We start from the raw sequence: 21519 nt of genomic DNA, 5'->3' as shown, positions 1-21519 counted from the left end.
AGTCACATAACTGAGAAATGTTAACTAGGGAACATGAGACTGGACAGATGTGTATCAAGAGTCAAAAGAAGGAGATATAACAAGCTGGCATATTGTAAATGAAATAGGAGTATTTTAGGGGGGAAGAAATGTGAATTGATTTAAACTTAAAGTGTTACTAAACCCACAACAGTAAAATCAGTCTGTATATGCAGTAAAGCATGCTTGTTATACTCACTGTGGAACTTAAGGGGTTATCCTCTGCATTGTGTAAAAAGGATGTTTGATCCTGTCTTCTCTGATCCTCCCTTTCTTCCATGTTCCCCATTTCATCTGATAGAATACTCAGGGATACTCTGCACATGCTCAGTTTGGTGTGTATTGCTAGAGAGTTTTTTCTTTTTGTTTGGATAGTGCATGTGATCAGCACAGAGCCAATCAGCACTGTCCAGACAGAGGGTCAGGGGTTATGCAATCTCATAGGGCAGTAGGAGGAGAATGAAAACTCCTCCTACAAGCTTTAACCAGTGCTCTGCTGGACACAAAACTGCTCTAACTGCTGATGAGAAAAGGTATTTAGCAGTTTATATTTACTACAATAATTGCATTTCCGTGTTCTGTGTATTGTGGGAGACAAGATATATGAATGCAAAGTCTGGGGTTTAGTAACACTTTAAGAAAGAAATATGATTAATGAAAAAAATTAAGGGTAATTTCTGGGACTTTTTTCCACAGCAGGCAAATGGTTTCCAAAAGGCAGGACCACATAAATAGACAATGTGGCACCAAAGGACACAACATAGAATATTCCTTAAAACACTTGTGAAGTGATTAATTCAGTTTCTCAGAAACTAAGAATTATTCAATGCAATTATTTTAACAGTAATATGAAGTAGTGTGCACCCTCCAATTTGTTTCACTGCGTGAACTCAATTAGTTCACTTTCCCTTGAGCAGATGGCCATGCAAATTTTCATCCTACTAAAACTTAGAGACATTACAATCTGAGCATGTTCTCTAAACTTTAAGTGACTGAAAACCAAAGTTTAATTAACTTGGCTGCAAGTATGATTATATGATGATAATTGCAAGATTTAAAGGAGCAATCCATTTAACTTGTGTATTCTTACTTTTTGGTAATGGAACTTGCTTGACGCTCCAGGACCCTGAGCCCCTGAATTTCAATCTTGTGCCCACTTCCACAGATCTAAAATCCCCAATCACTATGCAGCCAGCATGGCCAACTCATAGGATCCGGTATATAACATCCTCACAACCCTGATTTGACAAATACAACATCCCCAACTTCTATATCCCCCTCTGCATACGTAGTAAGTCTCCTCCGCTCCAAAAGAAGCGATCCCCCTTCAGCCAAAGCCTTTTGGAAAGTCCAAACCACCAAAGGAAAACACTGAAATTTGGAAAGTTGGAATTTATCATCATCTGAAATTTAGGATCAGATCTAGTTATAAACAGTCCACTGCGCATAATTCTTTGATTGGTCCACTGGGCTGAGGATTCATTTTAAAAACTGTGGAATTGCTACACTGGGCTGAGGCTTCAATGATCGTCTAACAAAAAAATATATGAACATTTTTAGAGCTGTGACGTCGCAAGTAAGGATTTTTTTCATTTTTCTCTTAACAATCAGATTTAGCACACATTCGTCTACAGCAGCGGTTCTCAACCTGGGGGTCGCGACCCCTTTGGGGGTCGAACGACACTTTCCCAGGGGCACTTTTCCTCCCACTGACACCAGTGATGGGACACTATTCCTCCCACTGACACCAGTGATGGGACACTATTCCCCCCACTGACACCAATGATGGGGCACTATTCCCCCCACTGACACCAATGATGGGGCACTATTCCTCCCATTGACACCAACGATGGGGCACTATTCCTCCCCCCACTGACACCAACGATGGGGCACTATTCCTCCCACTGACACCAACGATGGGGCACTATTCCTCCCACTGACACCAACGATGGGGCACTATTCCTCCCACTGACACCAACGATGGGGCACTATTCCTCCCACTGACACCAACGATGGGGCACTATTCCTCCCACTGACACCAACGATGGGGCACTATACTTCCCTCTGATACCAACGATGGGGCACTATTCCTCCCACTGACACCAATGTTGGGGCACTATTGCTCCCCCTGATGCCAGCGATGGGGCACTATTCCTCCCACTGACACCAATGATGGGGGCACTATTCCTCCCACTGATACCAATGATGGGGCACTATTCCTCCCACTGACACCAATGATGGGGCACTATTCCTCCCACTGACACCAATAATGGGGCCGTATTCCCCCCACTGACACCAATGATGGGGCACTATTCCTCCCACTGACACCAGTGATGGGGCACTATTCCTCCCACTGACACCAGTGATGGGGCACTATTCCTCCCACTGACACCAGTGATGGGGCACTATTCCTCCCACTGACACCAGTGATGGGGCACTTTTCCTCCCACTGACACCAGTGATGGGACACTATTCCTCCCACTGACACCAGTGATGGGACACTATTCCTCCCACTGACACCAGTGATGGGGCACTATTCCTCCCACTGACACCAATGATGGGGCACTATTCCCCCCACTGACATTAATGATGGGGCACTATTCCCCCCACTGACACCAATGATGGGGCACTATTCCCCCCACTGACACCAATGATGGGGCACTATTCCCCCCACTGACACCAATGATGGGGCACTATTCCCCCCACTGACACCTATGATGGGGCACTATTCCTCCCATTGACACCAATGATGGGGCACTATTCCTCCCCCCACTGACACCAACGATGGGGCACTATTCCTCCCACTGACACCAACGATGGGGCACTATTCCTCCCACTGACACCAACGATGGGGCACTATTCCTCCCACTGACACCAACGATGGGGCACTATTCCTCCCACTGACACCAACGATGGGGCACTATACTTCCCTCTGATACCAACGATGGGGCACTATTCCTCCCACTGACACCAATGTTGGGGCACTATTGCTCCCCCTGATGCCAGCGATGGGGCACTATTCCTCCCACTGACACCAATGATGGGGCACTATTCCCCCCACTGACACCAATGATGGGGCACTATTCCCCCCACTGACACCAATGATGGGGCACTATTCCCCCCACTGACACCAATGATGGGGCACTATTCCCCCCACTGACACCAATGATGGGGCACTATTCCCCCCACTGACACCAATGATGGGGCACTATTCCCCCCACTGACACCTATGATGGGGCACTATTCCTCCCATTGACACCAACGATGGGGCACTATTCCTCCCCCCACTGACACCAACGATGGGGCACTATTCCTCCCACTGACACCAACGATGGGGCACTATTCCTCCCACTGACACCAACGATGGGGCACTATTCCTCCCACTGACACCAACGATGGGGCACTATTCCTCCCACTGACACCAACGATGGGGCACTATACTTCCCTCTGATACCAACGATGGGGCACTATTCCTCCCACTGACACCAATGTTGGGGCACTATTGCTCCCCCTGATGCCAGCGATGGGGCACTATTCCTCCCACTGACACCAATGATGGGGGCACTATTCCTCCCACTGATACCAATGATGGGGCACTATTCCTCCCACTGACACCAATGATGGGGCACTATTCCTCCCACTGACACCAATAATGGGGCCGTATTCCCCCCACTGACACCAATGATGGGGCACTATTCCTCCCACTGACACCAGTGATGGGGCACTATTCCTCCCACTGACACCAGTGATGGGGCACTATTCCTCCCACTGACACCAGTGATGGGGCACTTTTCCTCCCACTGACACCAGTGATGGGACACTATTCCTCCCACTGACACCAGTGATGGGACACTATTCCTCCCACTGACACCAGTGATGGGGCACTATTCCTCCCACTGACACCAATGATGGGGCACTATTCCCCCCACTGACACCAATGATGGGGCACTATTCCCCCCACTGACACCAATGATGGGGCACTATTCCCCCCACTGACACCAATGATGGGGCACTATTCCCCCCACTGACACCAATGATGGGGCACTATTCCCCCCACTGACACCAATGATGGGGCACTATTCCCCCCACTGACACCTATGATGGGGCACTATTCCTCCCATTGACACCAACGATGGGGCACTATTCCTCCCCCCACTGACACCAACGATGGGGCACTATTCCTCCCACTGACACCAATGATGGGGCACTATTCCTCCCACTGACACTAATGATGGGGCACTATTCCTACCACTGACACCAATGATGGTGCACTATTCCTACCACTGACACCAATGATGGGGGCACTTATCCTACCACTGATACCAATGATGGGGCACTATTCCTCCCATTGACATCAGTGATGGGGCACTATTCCTCCCACTGATATCAATGATGGGGCACTATTCCTCCCACTGATACCAATGATGAGGCACTATTCCTCCCACTGCAAAATTACAGTTATGAAGTAGCAACGAAAATAATTTTATGGTTGGGGGTCACCACAACATGAGGTCGCGGCATTAGAAAGGTTGAGAACCACTGGTCTACAGCAAATCTGAAATAAATATTCTGGTTGACCAGCTTGACCCAAACTACTCTAATGGTGAGACAATTACCCAGGTCATCTAAGGCCCCAAATCATCAAGCTTTCAACAAGAATTGTTATATTAGTCTCATTCATTAGGGGGTTGGAAGTGGTTATGCTGGCTGTAACATTGACAATGGTTGAGATGTGATCACTTTGTTGTGAAGTTCTCAGTGGAGGTTGATCAAAAGGAAAACCAGGATGGCCTACAAATAAAGATTCTGGTTGATTACTGGGTGGCCAGCTTGTCCAAAACTAATCTAATGGTGAGGCAACTACCCAGGTCAGCTAAGGCCCCAAGTTATAAAGCTCTCAACAAGAACCGTTTTATTAGTCTCATTCATTCGGGGATTGAAAGAGGTTATGTTGACTGTAACACTGACAATGGTTGGGATGTGATCACTTTCTGTGAAGTACTCAATGAAGATTGATTACCAGGATAACCCACAATGTAGACAGAAATATCTATGGTCATGGACGTTAGTGGCCATCATTGAACAGTTTTGCATCTCTGACATTTACATATATAGACAACAGAACCTGCATATATACTGTATGTATTGACCACAAGCTGTGTTTATCATTTTGAAAGCATCAAATTTTAAAAAGTCAATTCATTGAATGCAATAAATATTGTATCTAGGCCCCAAAAGCTGTATTTTTTTGTATACCACCATTTTGATATTGTGCCTTCATTTGTTCTTTTGCTTCTATTAAGTATATGTAAAGGCAAAGCTTATTTTTTTTCTTCAAGCTTCGGATAGAGTAGTAAAGAGTAAAGACCCATATGTGGTTATTTTTTTCCTCCCTGTGTCCTGCTGGGGAGATTTCCCTTCACTTCCTATCCTGGAGATACTACAGTAAATTAGAGGATCTCTCCCTAAAGGGAGAATTCCCTTCTTAAACAGTGGTCACTGGGACAAGTGTCTCCATTGGAGGATTTACCCTTACATCTTGTTTTGATGACAAATCTTAAATTTTGGATATCTCCCCACTTTCTATACTGGAAACAATGGTTCCCAAGGCAAATACAGAGGACGAATCACCCCAGTTTCCCCACAACAAACTAATATAACAAGTTTTTCCTTTATATATACTTTAACACACAATACTTGCTAAAATGAAAAAGGTGGAGTTTGGCAAATAACATTATTTTGGCTCAATTCATGAAGCTATAGTGATGATTATTCTTGATATTGGCCAAAATTCTGAGATTTGGAAATCACTGATAGAAAAAAAATAACATGGCTGAAAATAACAATCTCTATGGCAAATAACATGTGTCGTCGCTTGAATTGAGCCTGTTCCCTGATCAGTTGCCATTGCGGCTCCCTTGTGCTATTTGCCTCCTAATGTAAATTCAAATTTTCATTTTTTAGAACACCAACGTTAAAGCCTGGAAAGGCTGCTAATTCAATAACCTTTCATTTCAGAATTATATTTATGAATTATAGGAGTGGAACTGGCCAAGCAGATTCCATGTAATTTCCTCCGCCACTGATTACTTTTTAAGCACTGCAGAATTTAACCAATATTTAAAAGTTAGCAGGCAAAAAGCAATTAATTATTTCAGCTCTGCTGCATACAGATGACTGTGTCATGAAAGAGAATGATTTCAATAAAATATTAATAAAGACTAGGCTTTTCTAGACCTTTTCTTCTTTCGTTCTTGGTCAGTGCTTGTCTGACCTATGCAAAAGCTTTATCGACATTCTACTTCAGAGTAAAAGGCAGAACTTAAAGTGATATTAAACTCTCAGTTTTTAAGCACTTTCAGCAGCTGATTTAATCACTTAGTGAGCATGTATTGTCTTTATCTTTTAACCCTTTCGCTGCCAGGTCCTGTGATCCACTTTTAAGCTCATGTGGCCAGACCATTTTTGAAATTTTGAATTTTTATTGATTTTCAAGGTCCCACAATAATTGCGGAAACTTTATTTTTATTTCAGGTGCTTATAAAGCGCCGTCAATTTACCCTCTCGCTTTACATATATATATCTTGTGCATTCGCATCAATAAATGGTAATTAAATCACTATTTTCACTAAAAAAAACCCACTAAAGTCCTTATTTGTGCAGATAAACACAACATAACTTACAAAATTCCTGCTAAGACCTTGTTCACATGGGAAGTACTAAAACGTAGGCCCATGGAGGGTCGTGTACACCTGCACAGGTGTTTTTTGCATCTTTATGTAGGGATGTGGAAGGGCAGCAGGAAGCAAGGGGACAGAGGCAGAGAAGCAGGGGGTGGAGAATGGGCGGGGGGGGGGTAACATTTTACTTGTTAGCCCCTACTCAGAGTTATTGGTTTGTTCAGCAGAGTCCGCTGAACAGTTCGGACGCAAGTTCATGATCACTGAAGTGACCATGATCTTCTAGCAGAAGAAGGAATGGCAGGTCTGTACAGCATAGGGACCTGGCCAGCTGGAAGCAGTACTGTAGGTCCATATGCTGTACGGACCTGGCAGCATGGCCATTTTTTAATATTGATTGGACCCTGAGCAAACATTTTCTTTCCCCCAGTGAAATTTTGTGCTCCACCTGCTCTAAGACATACAATAAATAGCAGCTAAACTCAAAACCAGTTTACTGCAGCAGATCAGGCAGCAATTGCAATTGTTTGCCGAAGGTTACAGTATATCATTACCGCCCACTGACTGGTTGCTAGAGGTTACAGCACACATTACAACTCATTGATTAGTTGCTAGAACTTTCAGCACATGATTTCTGAGTGGTTGCTAGAGGTTTCTGCACATCCTTACCACTCACTGATTGGCTGCTAGAGGTTACTGCACATCATTATTGGTCACTGGTTGGTTGCTAGAGGTTACTGCACATTATTAACACTCACTGATTGGTTGTTAGAGGTTACTGTACATCATTACTGCTCCCCCATTGGTTGCTAGAGGTTACTGCACATCCTTACCACTCACTGATTGGTTGCTAAAGGTTACAGCACATCATCTCACATCATCTCACCAACAGACAGAAAACTCCTAGGACTCCTGGGATCAATGGCAGTGCTGGGCGGGAGGGTGTGAAGAGTGGCAGTACTGGGGGGAGGATTTATGAGATCAGTGGCAGTGGTGGGGGGGATGGGATGATTGACAGTGCTTGGGGGGGTGGGCTCAATGGCAGTACTTGGATGGATGGGATCAATGGCAATGCTGGATGGGGATGGGAGGTGACATTGCTACACTAACAACCAATGTTGGGGGGTTAAAACTGATGACCAATGTAAGGGAGATTTATACCGACCACCAGTGTAAGGGCAATTCTGAACTTACCACCAATGTAAGGGAAATTTACATTGGCCACCAACGTAATGGGGAATTTACACTGACATCCAATGTAATGGGGGATTTTACATCAACAACCAATACATTTCTACACTGGCCACCAATGTAAGGGGGAATTTACACTAACCAACAGCAGAGGTGTTGGTGGCTGAGACCTCAGGGGGGAGCATAATATACATATGAATACCACATTACTGTTGCTATTTACATATAAATGCCACTGTTATTTCCATGTGAATGCTGACACAGTCTGCATACATGAGTCATCTGTACATGGCAATAGGACAGAGCTGGGCAGCATAAGTGACAGCACTGAGATATCAGACACAGCCTGGGAAAAAGACTTCCAGGGACAAGGGAATGTAAACCAGTACAGTTGGCAAGTATGGGGCAGCTGCTTTGGGCTCCGCAACAATGACTCGACCCAGGGTAGCTGCACCTTTTGCCCCTCCTTAACCACTTGCCAACAGCGCTATAGCCGAATGACAGCTACAGCACACTTGTCCAGTTCTGGGAGGGCGTCATATGACATCCTTCCAGAATGCGCCCTCCTGTGCACCCCCGGGGGCACGCACCCAGCGATCTCCATGAACGTTGTGTCCTACGGGCACAGCTGATAACGAGATGTGGAAAAAGACCAATCACAGTGTCCTTTTACCATGTGATCAGCTGTGTCCAATGACACAGCAGGTCACCGGTAAATGCAGTTGCCAGTTATCGGCTGCACTTTCCTCATGCTGTCACAGTGTAGTACTGACGATAACCGGCAACTATCAAGAGGACGGATCGACACCAATCATCAGGACACTGATCATCAGTGCTCTGATGATCAGTGCCCAGCAGTGCCACTCACCAGTGCTGCCGACCAGTGCCCAGCAGTGCCACCCACCTATACCCAACAGTGCCACCCACCTGTATCCAGCAGTGTCTAATAGTATCACCCACCTATGCCCAGCAGTGCCCCCTATCAGTGCCACCCATCAGTGCCACCCATCAGTGCTGCCAGTCAGTGCCACCCATCAGTGTCCATCAGTGCTGCCTATCAGTGCCGATCAGTGCCGCCTATCAGTGCTGCCTATCAGTGCCCATCATTGTTACATATCATTGCCACCTAATCAGTGCCAGCTAATCAGTGCCGCCTATCAGTGCCACCTATCCATGCCACCTCATCAGTGCCAGCTAATCAGTGCCGCCTATCAGTGCCACCTATCCATGCCACCTCATCAGTGCCGCCCATCAGTGCTGCCTATCAGTGCTGCCCATCAGTGCTGCCTATCAGTGCAGCCTCATCAACGCACATCAGTGAAGGAGAAAACTTACCTGTTTGCAAAATGTTATAATAGAAACAAAGAAAAACGTTTTTTTCAAATTTTTTGCATTTTCTTTGTTTATAGCGCAAAAAATAAAACACCCAGTAGCAATTAAATACCACCAGAAGAAAGCTCTATTTGTGTGAAGAAAATGATAAAAATTTCATATGGGTACAATGTTGCATGACTGTGCAATTGTCATTCAAAGTGCGACAGCGCTGAAAGCTGAATATTGGCCTGGGCAGGAAGGGTGTAAAAGTGCCTGGTAGGTAAGTGGTTAAAGATGGCCCTGCCTGGCAGTGAAAGGAATAATCCTTGCCTATGTTCCAGTTTAAGCTGGTCCCATGACTGCTGCCACAGGTCTCCTGTTTCAGGGTGGCTCCTTTCTCTTGCAGCGTCCTATGGAGCCACTGGCATGGTGGCTTCATAGTGCATGTTTTTCATTATAATATCAGTATTGTTTAAAATTTCTTCACAGCTAGAGCCTGCATGGTGAAGAATAAAGGGAAAGAGTTCATCATTTTTCAACCTTTTTCAACCAGGGTTGCACCCTGGGGTGCCTTGAGGTTTCTTCAGGGGTGCCTTGACAAAATGACTAAAAATTGCCCAAAACTTGTATACAAGCCAGACGGTGGGTCAAATCTGCCTTTTAGTTACACAAAGCCACAGGTTTTCATTATGCACCATTACAACCTTCTAGCCACCAGCATCCCAACAACCAATGACATCATCAGTTGATAAGGAGGATGTCAGTCATCTGCATGGCATCTCAGTTTGCCCTCTTCTGCCCCTCTCCATCAGTGCTGGGGTCACATTAGCTCAGTGATGGATAAAAAACTGAGGGAGAAGAGAAACATTGGAATACTAGTCAGTACCAGTGTGCAAAACTGTATTTGATTTGGAAGAATAAATCCCCTCTAATGTTGGGTGTCCTACATGTGTGGATGTTGATGCTTTTTATACAACTATTAGAATCGTTTTTTACATTTTAGAATGGGGTGCCTTGAGGCTATCCATAGTGTTAAAGGGTAGCTTGAGATTGTCCATATTTTTAAGGGGTGCCTAGACTGAAAAGAGGTTGAGAAACACTGCATTAGAAGACTTTAAGCAACATTCGTATAAACATTTGCATGAAGATTTTTAAGTACATTTGATGACTCGATAAATGTCACAACAAATGAACTTTTCCAAACAAAAACCCCATAAACTGTTAGAAATTTGTACATTAGACAAAAAAATTCCATCCTGCTACTTTGAATTTTCTTGTCAGTATTGTCGAAAATGATTGTCAATTTAACCCTACCAATTATTATAAAATGGAATGCACTTTCCTAAAACTAAAAAGTTTGGCCAAAATTATATTGGTGTAACTTAAATAAGAAATATTGGCTTTTTTGTTTTTCCCCAATTATACTTACCTAAGTGGATGTAGCATCGCTCCGATGCTGCATCTGTCCCACGCTGGCTGTGTGAGAACTCAGTGATCACATGACCGCTGACTGTCTGCTCTGCCCCCAGTGCTCTGCCCCCAGTGAGAGCCTAAGCGGGTGGCTCAGGCTCTCAGCAGCTCACTGAGATGGCTGTGCCAGGTGTCGCTCCAGACTCTGGGGTGGATCCCAACTTTAAAGCGATTCTAAAAGTTCATTTTTATTTTTTGTAAAATAACAAACATATCTACAGTATACTTACCTGCTGTGTGCAGTGATTTTGCACAGAGCAGCCTGGATCCTCCTCTTCTCGGGTCCCCCGCAGGCTCTACTGGCTCCTCCTGTCTGTCGGGTGCCCCCACAGCAAGCAGCTTGCTATGGGGACACCTGCTGCTCTGTGTGTCCATTCACACATGGAGCCGCTGCTTGGCCCTGCCCTTTCTCTCTCCTCATTGAGTGACTAGCTGTGATTGGCTCCCGCTTGCTGTCTCAGCCAATGGGGAGGCAGAGACCCGGGACAGCCAAGGCTGTCATTCACATCACTGAATTGCAATGAGGCTCAGATAAGTATTGAGGGGGCTGGGGGAGCTGCTGCACACAGAAGGTTTTTTACCTTCATGCATAGAATACATGGAGGTAAAAAACCTTCAGCCTTAATAACCCCTTTTAAGTCAGGATCTTTCCCCAGCCTAGACCAGCTTGGTGACGTCGGCCGACTGCGGGCTTCAGCCTTGCTGTCAGCTGAAAACGGGTCACAGGAATGCAGAACAAACTGCGCTCCTCTGATCCACAGGAGAACTACAGCCAAAAGAGCTTTGGCTGTACTTCTCCTTTACCCCTGGTTCACATATCCGTGTTCCTGCGGGCCGCGTTTTGCACGAGAACGAAAGCCCATTCATTTGAATGGACTCCCGTGCCCCGGGACACGCAGGGAAGAAGTCCCTGCACTTCTTCTGAAAACGCAGCCCGCACGGGAACCCTTGGTTCCCAGTACAGTTGTGATTTCCAGTGTGGCCGGCGTGCCATTAGAATTAATGGCACCCGCCCGCGGGTCCACATTCTTCTGTGTGGATGGTGCGGTTGCACGGATTTTTGTGTGGATTCGCAGTGGCACCACCCGCACAGATGTGAACCTAGCCTTAAAGTGGTTGTAATTCTCTGCAATGAAAAATGAACAAAGCATATCCTTTGAAAGTGTGTACTTGCCTCAATCCAAAGCACTGAGTGTCATTTCTGTCTGTTGCCTCATTTCTCTGTTATCTGCAGGATTCACTTCTAACAAGTAATGCCAACTCCAACTCCACCTTAAATGTGTGGATAGGGGAATCGAGTCATTCTTTTTCATTCAATCGGCTAAAAAAATTACTGATATATGGGCTGCTTTAGATGTTTGTATTCACAGCTGCAGAGACCACAAGGACAAGTCCACTTCACTTCAACAACTGAAGGTGAATTCCATGGCGACTTCTTGTCTTCATTTCATTATTTTTGTAAGATTGGCACTTGTTAGTATTGTACAATGATAAAAAAGTAAACAATGCCATATACTAGCTGCCTCCGAATTTCCCCCGCTCACGCATACATCTTCCTCGTCTTCCTTTCCCACTTCCTTTGTTTAATCTCAGCAGTTCATGCAGGTATTTATTTTCAGCATTGCCATCTGTCTCTAAACCATCAACAGATCTTTCCCTAACATTTATTTCTGAAAACACGCTCTACATTAAGATTCATGGAAATACTGTGCCAGATTCTGCTACATCTTTAAATGTATTTATATTTCCTCCATCTAAAGAGAACATATAATGGGCTTTGCTTTTTTAAGTTTATATGATTATGTTTCAAATTGTATTTTAATTATTTGCATTGCATTTTTATTTTACAAATAAACAATTACGTAGATTGCTTCCATTACATTCTGTTTGCAAAGCATACTGTTTTTTTAGGCAGTCTGTGGACCAGGATAGAAGAATATTTAGTTCTATTTTTTAGCACAGCAGCTCAACAGGTAAATATTAAATATATATATGCACATTTTCCTATTTACTTGATATGTTATCTCACGCTGGCCAATCAAGACATTCAAAGACCTGGCACCTGGTAAAAGACGGGAAGGGGCCTCGTGGATGTTGGACCATTAAAGCAGGAGTAAGTATTGTAGGCTTTAGTTCTGCTTTAAAGTGGTTGCAAACGCTTACATATACCCAGTGAAGTGACTGGCCACAGGTTATACACAGAGATTAAAAAAATCCTCCTACATAAATTGTATCTGTCTATCTGCAGTATTCTCTCCTTTACATCCATTCAAAGTTCAGAATTTAAAATGCTTGTCTGAGCTTCCAAAAAGCAGTGGGCGGAGAGCTAAAGTTACACTATGTAGAGCTCAGTGAAGTAAGCTGTGAGAGCTGATTGGAGGGAAGGGACACACCCCCCTTCACACAGCTCACAGGAGCAGAGCTGAGGCTGTCAATCACAGGGTGTGTGCTGGAGCTAACCTCCCCTGTCACCTTTTTCTCTTGATGTAAGGAAAATGTGTCAGCAGTGATTCATACTAATAGCAGAGGAATGCAACAGCAGAGAATAATGACACAGTGCTCTGGATTGAGACAAGTTCACACTATAATTGGATATGCTTGGTTCATATCTCATGTCTGAGCTTTATAAATACATTAAAGCAGAGTTTCACCCGAAAGTGGAAGCTCTGCTTGTCTACCTCACCCCCCCCCCCACCCCCACACTGCTACATTTGGCACTTTTTTTTCGGGGGGGAACCTAGTTTTGACAGGTACCCGCTCCCACTTCCAGCTCAGTTTACCGCGGTGAACTGAGGCTGAAGTTCAGCCCCCCTCCTTCCTCCCGCAGTCTTCTGGGACACTTCAAAGGTCCCCGAAGACTGCCGGTCCATTCATAAGGTGCAGCACAACCTGCGCATGCGTGGGGGCACCTGGCTGTGAAGCCACACGCTGTCAAAGCCGGATGCCCATAGTTGAGATGTCGGCGGCAGGGGAAAAGCTGGACCCTGGGACAGGTAAGTGTGTGTTTATTAAAAGTCATCAGCTACAGTTTTTGTAGTTTCTGACTTTTAATAAACACAAAAACGACTGGAAGTCCGCTTTAAGTCCCTATCCCACATGAAAATATGTACGCACACACATATTATGGCCAATTTAGACAGGAGCCAATTAACCTAACCAGCATGAAAAAAAACACAATTTTCCAAAAATGTGTGACAAAAAAATGACAAGTTTAAAAAAAACTTGCCATGCCTCTTACTAAATACCTTGGACTGTCTATTTTCCAAAAATGAGTCAATTGGGGGTACTTGTACTGTCCTGGCATTTTCAGGCCTCAAGAAATGAGTCATCAGTACATCAGGATTGATCGACTGTCAGATATATATATATACCATAGTTTGTGGACTCTATAACTTTCCTACAGACTAAAAAATATACACTAATTTGGGTTATTTTGACAAAGTAAATGTAGCAGAAGTTTATGAAGAAAGGTTGAGTATTTACAAAATTTTATAACAGGAACGAAGAAAAACTTTTTTTACAAAAGTTTCAATCTTTTTTCGTTTATTTAGCATACAATAAAAAACTCAGTGGTGATTAAATACCACCAAAGGAAAGCTCTATTTGCGTGAAAAAAAAGACACAAATTTTTTTATGGGTACAGTTTTGCTTGACTGCGCAGTTGTCATTCAAGTGCAACGACGCTGAAAGCAGAAAGCTGGCCTGGGCAGGAAGAGGGTAAAGGTGCCCGGTAGGTAAGTGGTAAAACCCTTCCATACTCTATCCAAAACAAAAAAAATTGGCTTTTGGATACAGAGAGTCTTGATAAAGCCCAGATCATGACTGTTTCTGCTGATCACTGTGTCAATTTTTGAAATTCCTAATACCGATCCTAAACCCAATAAACGGGTGCAAACGCTCATTTCATTTGTCTCCTGTTCCATTTATTTTAGCGGAAGCCTTCAAAGTAAACCCAGACTGCAGTAGAGAACCAACGTTCCTGTTCATACCATAAGTCCGGTAACAGCTGGACTGATGAAGCTGTTAATAAATAATATGTGTGCTGGGCTCCTCACAGGATATCATATAAAAGCATAGCTCTCTGCTCGCCCCTGCCACGCGATTCTCCACTGTCAGACGGTATGCCAATTAGTGTCACTCAGAGGGACGCTTAAACTGATGTCTGTAACTGACCACTCAAAGCTTGAATGGGAATGTTGGGGAACATCTGCTGGAGCTAAGAGTACGACACCCACGGACACCTTCCTGTCCTGCAACTTGATTCTGTGAACCACCAATTCACATTAACAAGATGTCTCAAAACAGAAGCATATACGTCTCATACTGAAGTTTGATATGGGATAAATCAAGGGAAAGGTCAAGAGCCTTCCTGGTCACCCTGCTGGATAAAGTGTCCTAAGTGTATAAAGCAAATTGTTTTCCTTTTTTTCCTATTTAATAATAAAATAAATAAATAAACACACTAACATAAAATAAATAAATAAACATTATTAGTATTACTTTTTTTTGTTTGGCTTTGGGTGTTTATTTATTATTATCACTATTATTATTATTATTCATATTTATTTAATTTTTGTTCATGGTTTGTAGGATAAACTTAGTGATTCATTATTATTTTTATAGAGAATATTATTAATATTATTCATTTATTATTTATGATTGTTTTTATTTGTGTATTTATTTTAAATGTATTTATTCATATATTATTACTATTGTTATTTTCAAAACGCATGAATATGCACAAACACGCATGTTTCCATTCATTTCTATGTAAAGAAAAACGCTCAAAGCTCCAGAACTTGCTTAAGTGTTTGATTTCAGGTGACTTGGAGTGGAGATGTGAACCATCTTCACTGAGAATAACTTATTTTTTTTCTCCTCAAGCGTTTTGGAGATTCGGGCTTCAAGCTACAAATTGCTCAAGTGTGAATACAGCCTTAGGAAGACAAGGTCATTATGTCCATTCACTCACAGTATGTCCTCAGTCTTCTACCTTGAATGAACCTGGATGTCCTTCACATGGAAGACTGAGACATCTTGTGGCAAAAAGAAGTACTGCATTTTTGTGTTTTACCCTGCCTGGGGCCCATTTATATTTAAAAAATTGCTTGGAGATAAGCTTAAACGTGTATTTACAGTCAAAAAAACGTGTTTTATGTTTTGGATAGCTTAGTAAAAAAAACAACAACCACTGGCTGTGTTCACATTCTCGGTTTGTCCTGGTTTTATAGTTGTCACCAGAAAAAGAGGGGAAAATAAATCTTCCAATTGAGACGCCTGTTCCCATGATAACTGTCTAAGGGGGAAACTCCCCTTACTTTGTAAAGGTTTCCTCTTACTTTGTGTAATGTCTCTGGGATAAGAGTTAAAGGGAAAACTCCCAATGGGACAGACAGCAAAAAAAAAAAAGACAACAGCAGATTTGGTACTGCCCTACTTTATCCAAAATGCACTCTGTATGTCTGTATATTTGTTACATAGTTCCATTTACATAGCACCCTCTTGTGTACATCGTTGGTAATGTAGTTAGAGGCTTATTAGAAGCCTGGGTGAGTCAGTGGGTTCAGTGTGAGGTGAGGCTGGAGGGCTCTACTAGTCAGTTACCTCCCACTGGTTCTGGAAGCTTAGAGAAGTTTCTAGAAGCTAGTGGGTGGAGGTCAGAAGGTGCTGATCAGCATATGCATGGGAGTCTGACTAATCTCAGGCAGGGGGCCCATAAATATGAGGGAGTCTGGCTGGCATGGGAATCGGGTGGACAATGGAGTGCTGAGGTGTGCTGCTGTGTAGCCTGGAAAGGGACCTCGAAAAAGAAGGGTTCTGCCTCCAGGCTGGAGGTCAGAAGGATGGGAGAAGGAAGCTGACAGCTGAGTAGAAAGTTCAAGATCCATCATTTTTGTACAGAATTTAGGAAGTTTGTCCTCAGAGTATTGGTTTCAAGTCAAATTTGGCATCCCATATACAGTACCCCTAGACCCTATCCACATTTTTTTACCTCTAAATAAAACAACAAAAGACAAGCCCATGGACTTGTTACTGACTCTGAATGGAAATGGGAAAATGTGTGTTGCCTGGCCAAGCAGAAAATACTAGAGGCTCTCAAGGGGGTAGCGCTACACATAATTAAAAAAAATGTGTTAAAATGTTGCCTACCTTTTTACTTGCTTAAAAATCGAACTAAGCTTTTCCCTTCAATGGAATGTTAGGAAAGGGACTAGGGAGTTATGTATACCACAATTAACCCTGTCTGTACTGTGCTGGCAGATCTTCATTTTCAGTTGTAAGCTAGTTGTGCACACTGTCCTAACAAAGGGTTAAACAAAGCAAAGGATGCTACAATGTATGTAAATGGACTTTTACATCTGTCCCCAAATTGTACATTGCAAGCTATTCTGAACAATGTCAAGCTGTCTCGTGAGTCCTATATATAAACCTGCTCCACACTAGAAATATTTTTCAATTATTTTTAGGTATGCTGTGTGAATGGGAATACACAACACACACGGGTGGGTTTTAAATGTGCCTGCAAAAGTTGAAATACACTTTAAAATTTGCATATTAGTACCTAAATTTGACCCAGTATTAGTCTTTTGCTGTCTCTGTACAGCAGGACTGGAGAATGACAGGAAGAAGCAGTACTTGGAGCCAATCAATCCGTGTGCTGAGGAGAAGCATGCTGATAGGTGGGGAGATCAGAGTGACAGAGAACTGAGCTTATGGCCATGCTGCTTCTCCTTTTACTGTCCAAATACAGGTTGGGTTGGGTATAGGACAACCTTGGCTCAGAGGTAGTGTGCCAACTGCTGCTGGCCATCAGATGAAAGAGGAAGCGTCGGAAAAGAAAAAGTACTGCGTAGGACACATCTGAATTAATAGGAAATATTGCAGTAAGAGCTGGTTTTGTTATCCTATCTTTTAATTGGCTATTCATTGTTATCTAGGTATTATTGGCTGGAGTTCGGCTTTAAAAAAAGTTTTGACTACACATATACTTTACCCATCTCTATACCGATGTATGTATACCAGCTTGTAAAGCAGCCGATCAAACAAGTCTTGATTTGATCAGCTGCTTTGGAGGCCAGAGGAGAGCTATCTGGTCTAATAAACCCCAGATATCTCCATAAAGAGGACCTGTCATGGTCCATGCTATCACAAGGGATGTTGTTCATCCCTTGTGATAGCAATAATATTGATTTAAAAAATTTAGAGGTATAGTGATTAAAAAACAAATTTAAATGAAATAAATAAATAATATATTTATATTTTTTAAAGCGCCCTATCCCCCCATGCTCACATGGAAAGGCAAACGTGCATGTAGGTCCCACGCACATGTAAATGGCGATCGCACCACACTTGTGAGGTATCACTGTAAATGTCAGAGCAAGAGCAATACTTCTAGCACTAGACCTCCTATGTACCTCTACACTGGTAACCTGTTACCTGTGTTGGGTTACAATTTACTCAGCATAACATCATCTTTTGTATTTTACAAAAATAAATTGGTATTACAGTGCCTTAAAAAAGTATTCATACCCCTTGAAATTTCCCACATTTTGTCCTGTTACAACCAAAAACATATATGTATTTTATTGGGATTTTATGTAATAGACCAACACAAAGTGGCACATAATTTTGAAGTGGAAGGAAAATGATACATGATTTTCAACATTTTTTACAAATAAATATCTGAAAAGTGTGGCGTGCATTTGTATTCAATCCCCTTTACTCCAATACCCCTAACTAAAATCTAGTGGAACCAATTGCCTTCAGAAGTTACCTAATTAGTAAATAGAGTCCACCTGTGTGTAATTTAATCTCAGTATAAATACAGCTGTTCTGTGAAGCCCTCAGAGGTTTGTTAGAGAACATTAGTGAACAAACAGCATTATGAAGGCCAAGGAACACACCAGACAGGTCAGGCATAAAGCTGTGGAGAAGTTTAAAGCAGGGTTAGGTTATAAAAAAACATCCCAAGCTTTGAACATCTCACGAAGCACTGTTCAATCCATCATCCAAAAATGGAAAGAGTATGGCACTACTGCAAACCTACCAAGACATGGCCGTCCACCTAAACTGACAGGCCGGGCAAGGAGAGCATTAGAGAAGCAGCCAAGAGGCCCATGGTAACTCTGGAGGAGCTTCAGAGATCCACAGCTCAGGCGGGAGAATCTGTCCACAGGACAACTATTAGTTGTGCACTAAACAAATTTGGCAGTTATGGAAGAGTGGCAAGAAGAAAGCCATTGTTGGAAGAAAGCCAAAAGAAGTCCTATTTGCAGTTTGTGAGAAGTGGGGGACAAAGCAAACATGTGGAAGAAGGTGCTCTTGTCATGAGACCAAAATTGAACTTTTTGGCCTAAAAGCAAAACGCTATGTGTGGCGGAAAACTAACACTGCACATCACCCAGAACACACCATCCCCACCGTGAAACATAGTGGTGGCAGTATCATGATGTGGGGATGCTTTTCTTCAGCAGGAAAAGGGAAGCTGGTCAGAGTTGATGGGAAGATAAATGGAGCCAAATACAGGGCAATCTTAGAAGAAAACCTGTTAGAATCTGCAAAAGACTTGAGACTGGGGTGGAGGTTTACCTTCCAGCAGGACAACGACCTGAAACATAAAGCCAGAGCTACAATGGAATGGTTTAGATCAAAGCATATTCATGTGTTAGAATGGCCCAGTCAAAGTTCAGACCTAAATCCAAATAAGAATCTGTGGCAAGACTTGAAAATTGCTGTTCACAGACGCTCTCCATCCAATCTGACAGAGCTTGAGTTATTTTGCAAAGAAGAATGGGCAAAAATGTCCCTCTCTAGATGTGCAAAGCTGGTAGAGACATCTCCAAAAAGACTTGCAGCTGTAATTGCAGCGAAAGGTGGTTCTACAAAGTGTTGTACTGAATACAAATGCACGCCACACTTTTCACATATTTATTTGTAAAAACTTTTGAAAACCATTTATCATTTTCCTTCCACTTCACAATTACTGTATTTTTCGCTCCATAAGACGCACCTGACCTTAAGACACGCCTAGGTTTTAGAGGAGAAAAACAAGAAAAAAAATATTCTGAAACAATGGACTGCAGACACAGTACAGGGGATGACCAGAGACTGCAGACATAGTATAGGGAATGACCAGAGACTGCGGACATAGTACAGGGAATGACCAGAGACTGCGGACATAGTACAGGGAATGACCAGAGACTGCGGACATAGTACAGGGAATGACCAGAGACTGCGGACATAGTACAGGGAATGACCAGAGACTGCGGACATAGTACAGGGAATGACCAGAGACTGCGGACATAGTACAGGGAATGACCAGAGACTGCGGACACAGTACAGGGGATGACCAGAGACTGCGGACACAGTACAGGGGATGACCAGAGACTGCGGACACAGTACAGGAGATGGCCAGAGACTGCGGACACAGTACAGGGAATGACCAGAGACTGCGGACACAGTACAGAGAATGACCAGAGACTGCGGACATATTACAGGGAATGACCAGAGACTGTGGACATAGTACAGAAGACCAGAGACTGCAGACAGTAAAGGAGATTACCAGAGACTGTGGACCTTTGGGGAGGGAGGGGGAACGGGTACCTGAATTTGACAGGTACCCGCTCCCACTTCCGCAGAGTTGTCCTTCCCTCTTCTTCCCGCGGCGGCTTCTGTGACAGCCGGGTGCCCACTGCGCATGCGTGAGAAGCGCTGCGCTTTGTGAATGGCCCGGAGCCTTCTGGGACTTGTCATGTGTCCCAGACACTGGACCATTCACAAAGCGCGGCGCTTCTCGCGCATGCGCAGTGGGCACCCGGCTGTCACAGAAGCCGCCGAGGGAAGACTGTAGCGCTGGAGCGAGGAACAGGTAAGGTCCTGCAGGAGAGAAGAGCTGAGCAGCCGGCCCAATATTCTGACATGGTGGCTGCAGAAATACCGGACCGGCCACTTTACATTCGCTCCATAAGACGCACTGACATTTTCCCCCCTTTTTTTGGGGGAAAAAAGTGCGTCTTATGGAGCGAAAAATACGGTATGTGCCACTTTGAGTTGGTCTGTCACATAAAATCCCAATAAAATACATTTATGTTTTTTGTTGTAACATGACAAAATGTGGCAAATTTTAAGGCGTATGAATACTTATTCAAGACAATAAATATTGTGATTGTGTGTACTAAAATTAATTAAAATTTATTTTTCCTGAAAACTTGCGCTTGATAAACCACTGCACAAATATTGTGCAACATACAAAATTACAACAACAACTATTTCATTCTCGAGTCTCTGCTCAAAAAAAATTTGATGTTTGCAGATTCTAAGTACAACCACAATTCCAAAAAAATTGGGACACTGTGTAAAATCTACAAAAAAACAAAATGCAATGAGTTACAAATCTCATAAACCCATATTTTATTTACAATAGAAAATATTAAGAGAAAAATAAGGTAAGTATGAAATTGATGGCAGCAACATGTCTCAAAAAAGTTGGGGCATTGCCATGTTTACCATGTTGTGGCATCCCCTCTTTTTTAACAACACTCTGTAACAGGGGCGGACTGACAACTCATGGGGCCCCCGGGCAATAGGGGATCATGGGCCCCTGTGTCATTGCCCAAACTCAAAAAAGCCTATGAAAAAGGTACCAGTGGCATCTCTTGGGGCTCCCTACTGACCCCAGGCCCTTGGGCAGTGCCCGAGTTTCCAAATGGTCAGTCCGCCCCTGCTCTGTAACCATCTGAGAACTGAGGAGACCAGTTGCTGGAGTTTTGAGAGAGAAATGTTGTTCCATTTTTGCCTGATATAAGATTCTAACTACTCAACAGTCCTGGGCATTCTTTGTCATGTT

At 43.6% G+C, this 21519-nt stretch overlaps 1 long non-coding RNA gene across 1 annotated transcript in view; it reads left to right on the top strand.

The window, feature by feature from the left end:
* LOC149449126 (uncharacterized) overlaps window positions 1-15172 on the top strand; it is a 124808-nt gene extending 109636 nt beyond the window's left edge. The window contains exon 3 of the long non-coding RNA XR_016315456.1: window positions 14606-15172. This is a non-coding gene — a long non-coding RNA (uncharacterized LOC149449126). The remainder of the gene's footprint in view (window positions 1-14605) is intronic.
* Window positions 15173-21519: the final 6347 nt, after the last annotated feature.

This window comes from Staurois parvus, unplaced genomic scaffold (genome assembly GCF_062004578.1).
Source record: "Staurois parvus isolate SC_StPar_1 unplaced genomic scaffold, SC_StPar_1.0 ptg000636l, whole genome shotgun sequence".
In the NCBI taxonomy this organism is placed as follows: Eukaryota; Metazoa; Chordata; class Amphibia; order Anura; family Ranidae; genus Staurois; species Staurois parvus.
The sequence above is the reverse complement of the archived record's forward strand: the minus strand, read 5'-3'. Positions and strand labels throughout refer to the sequence as shown.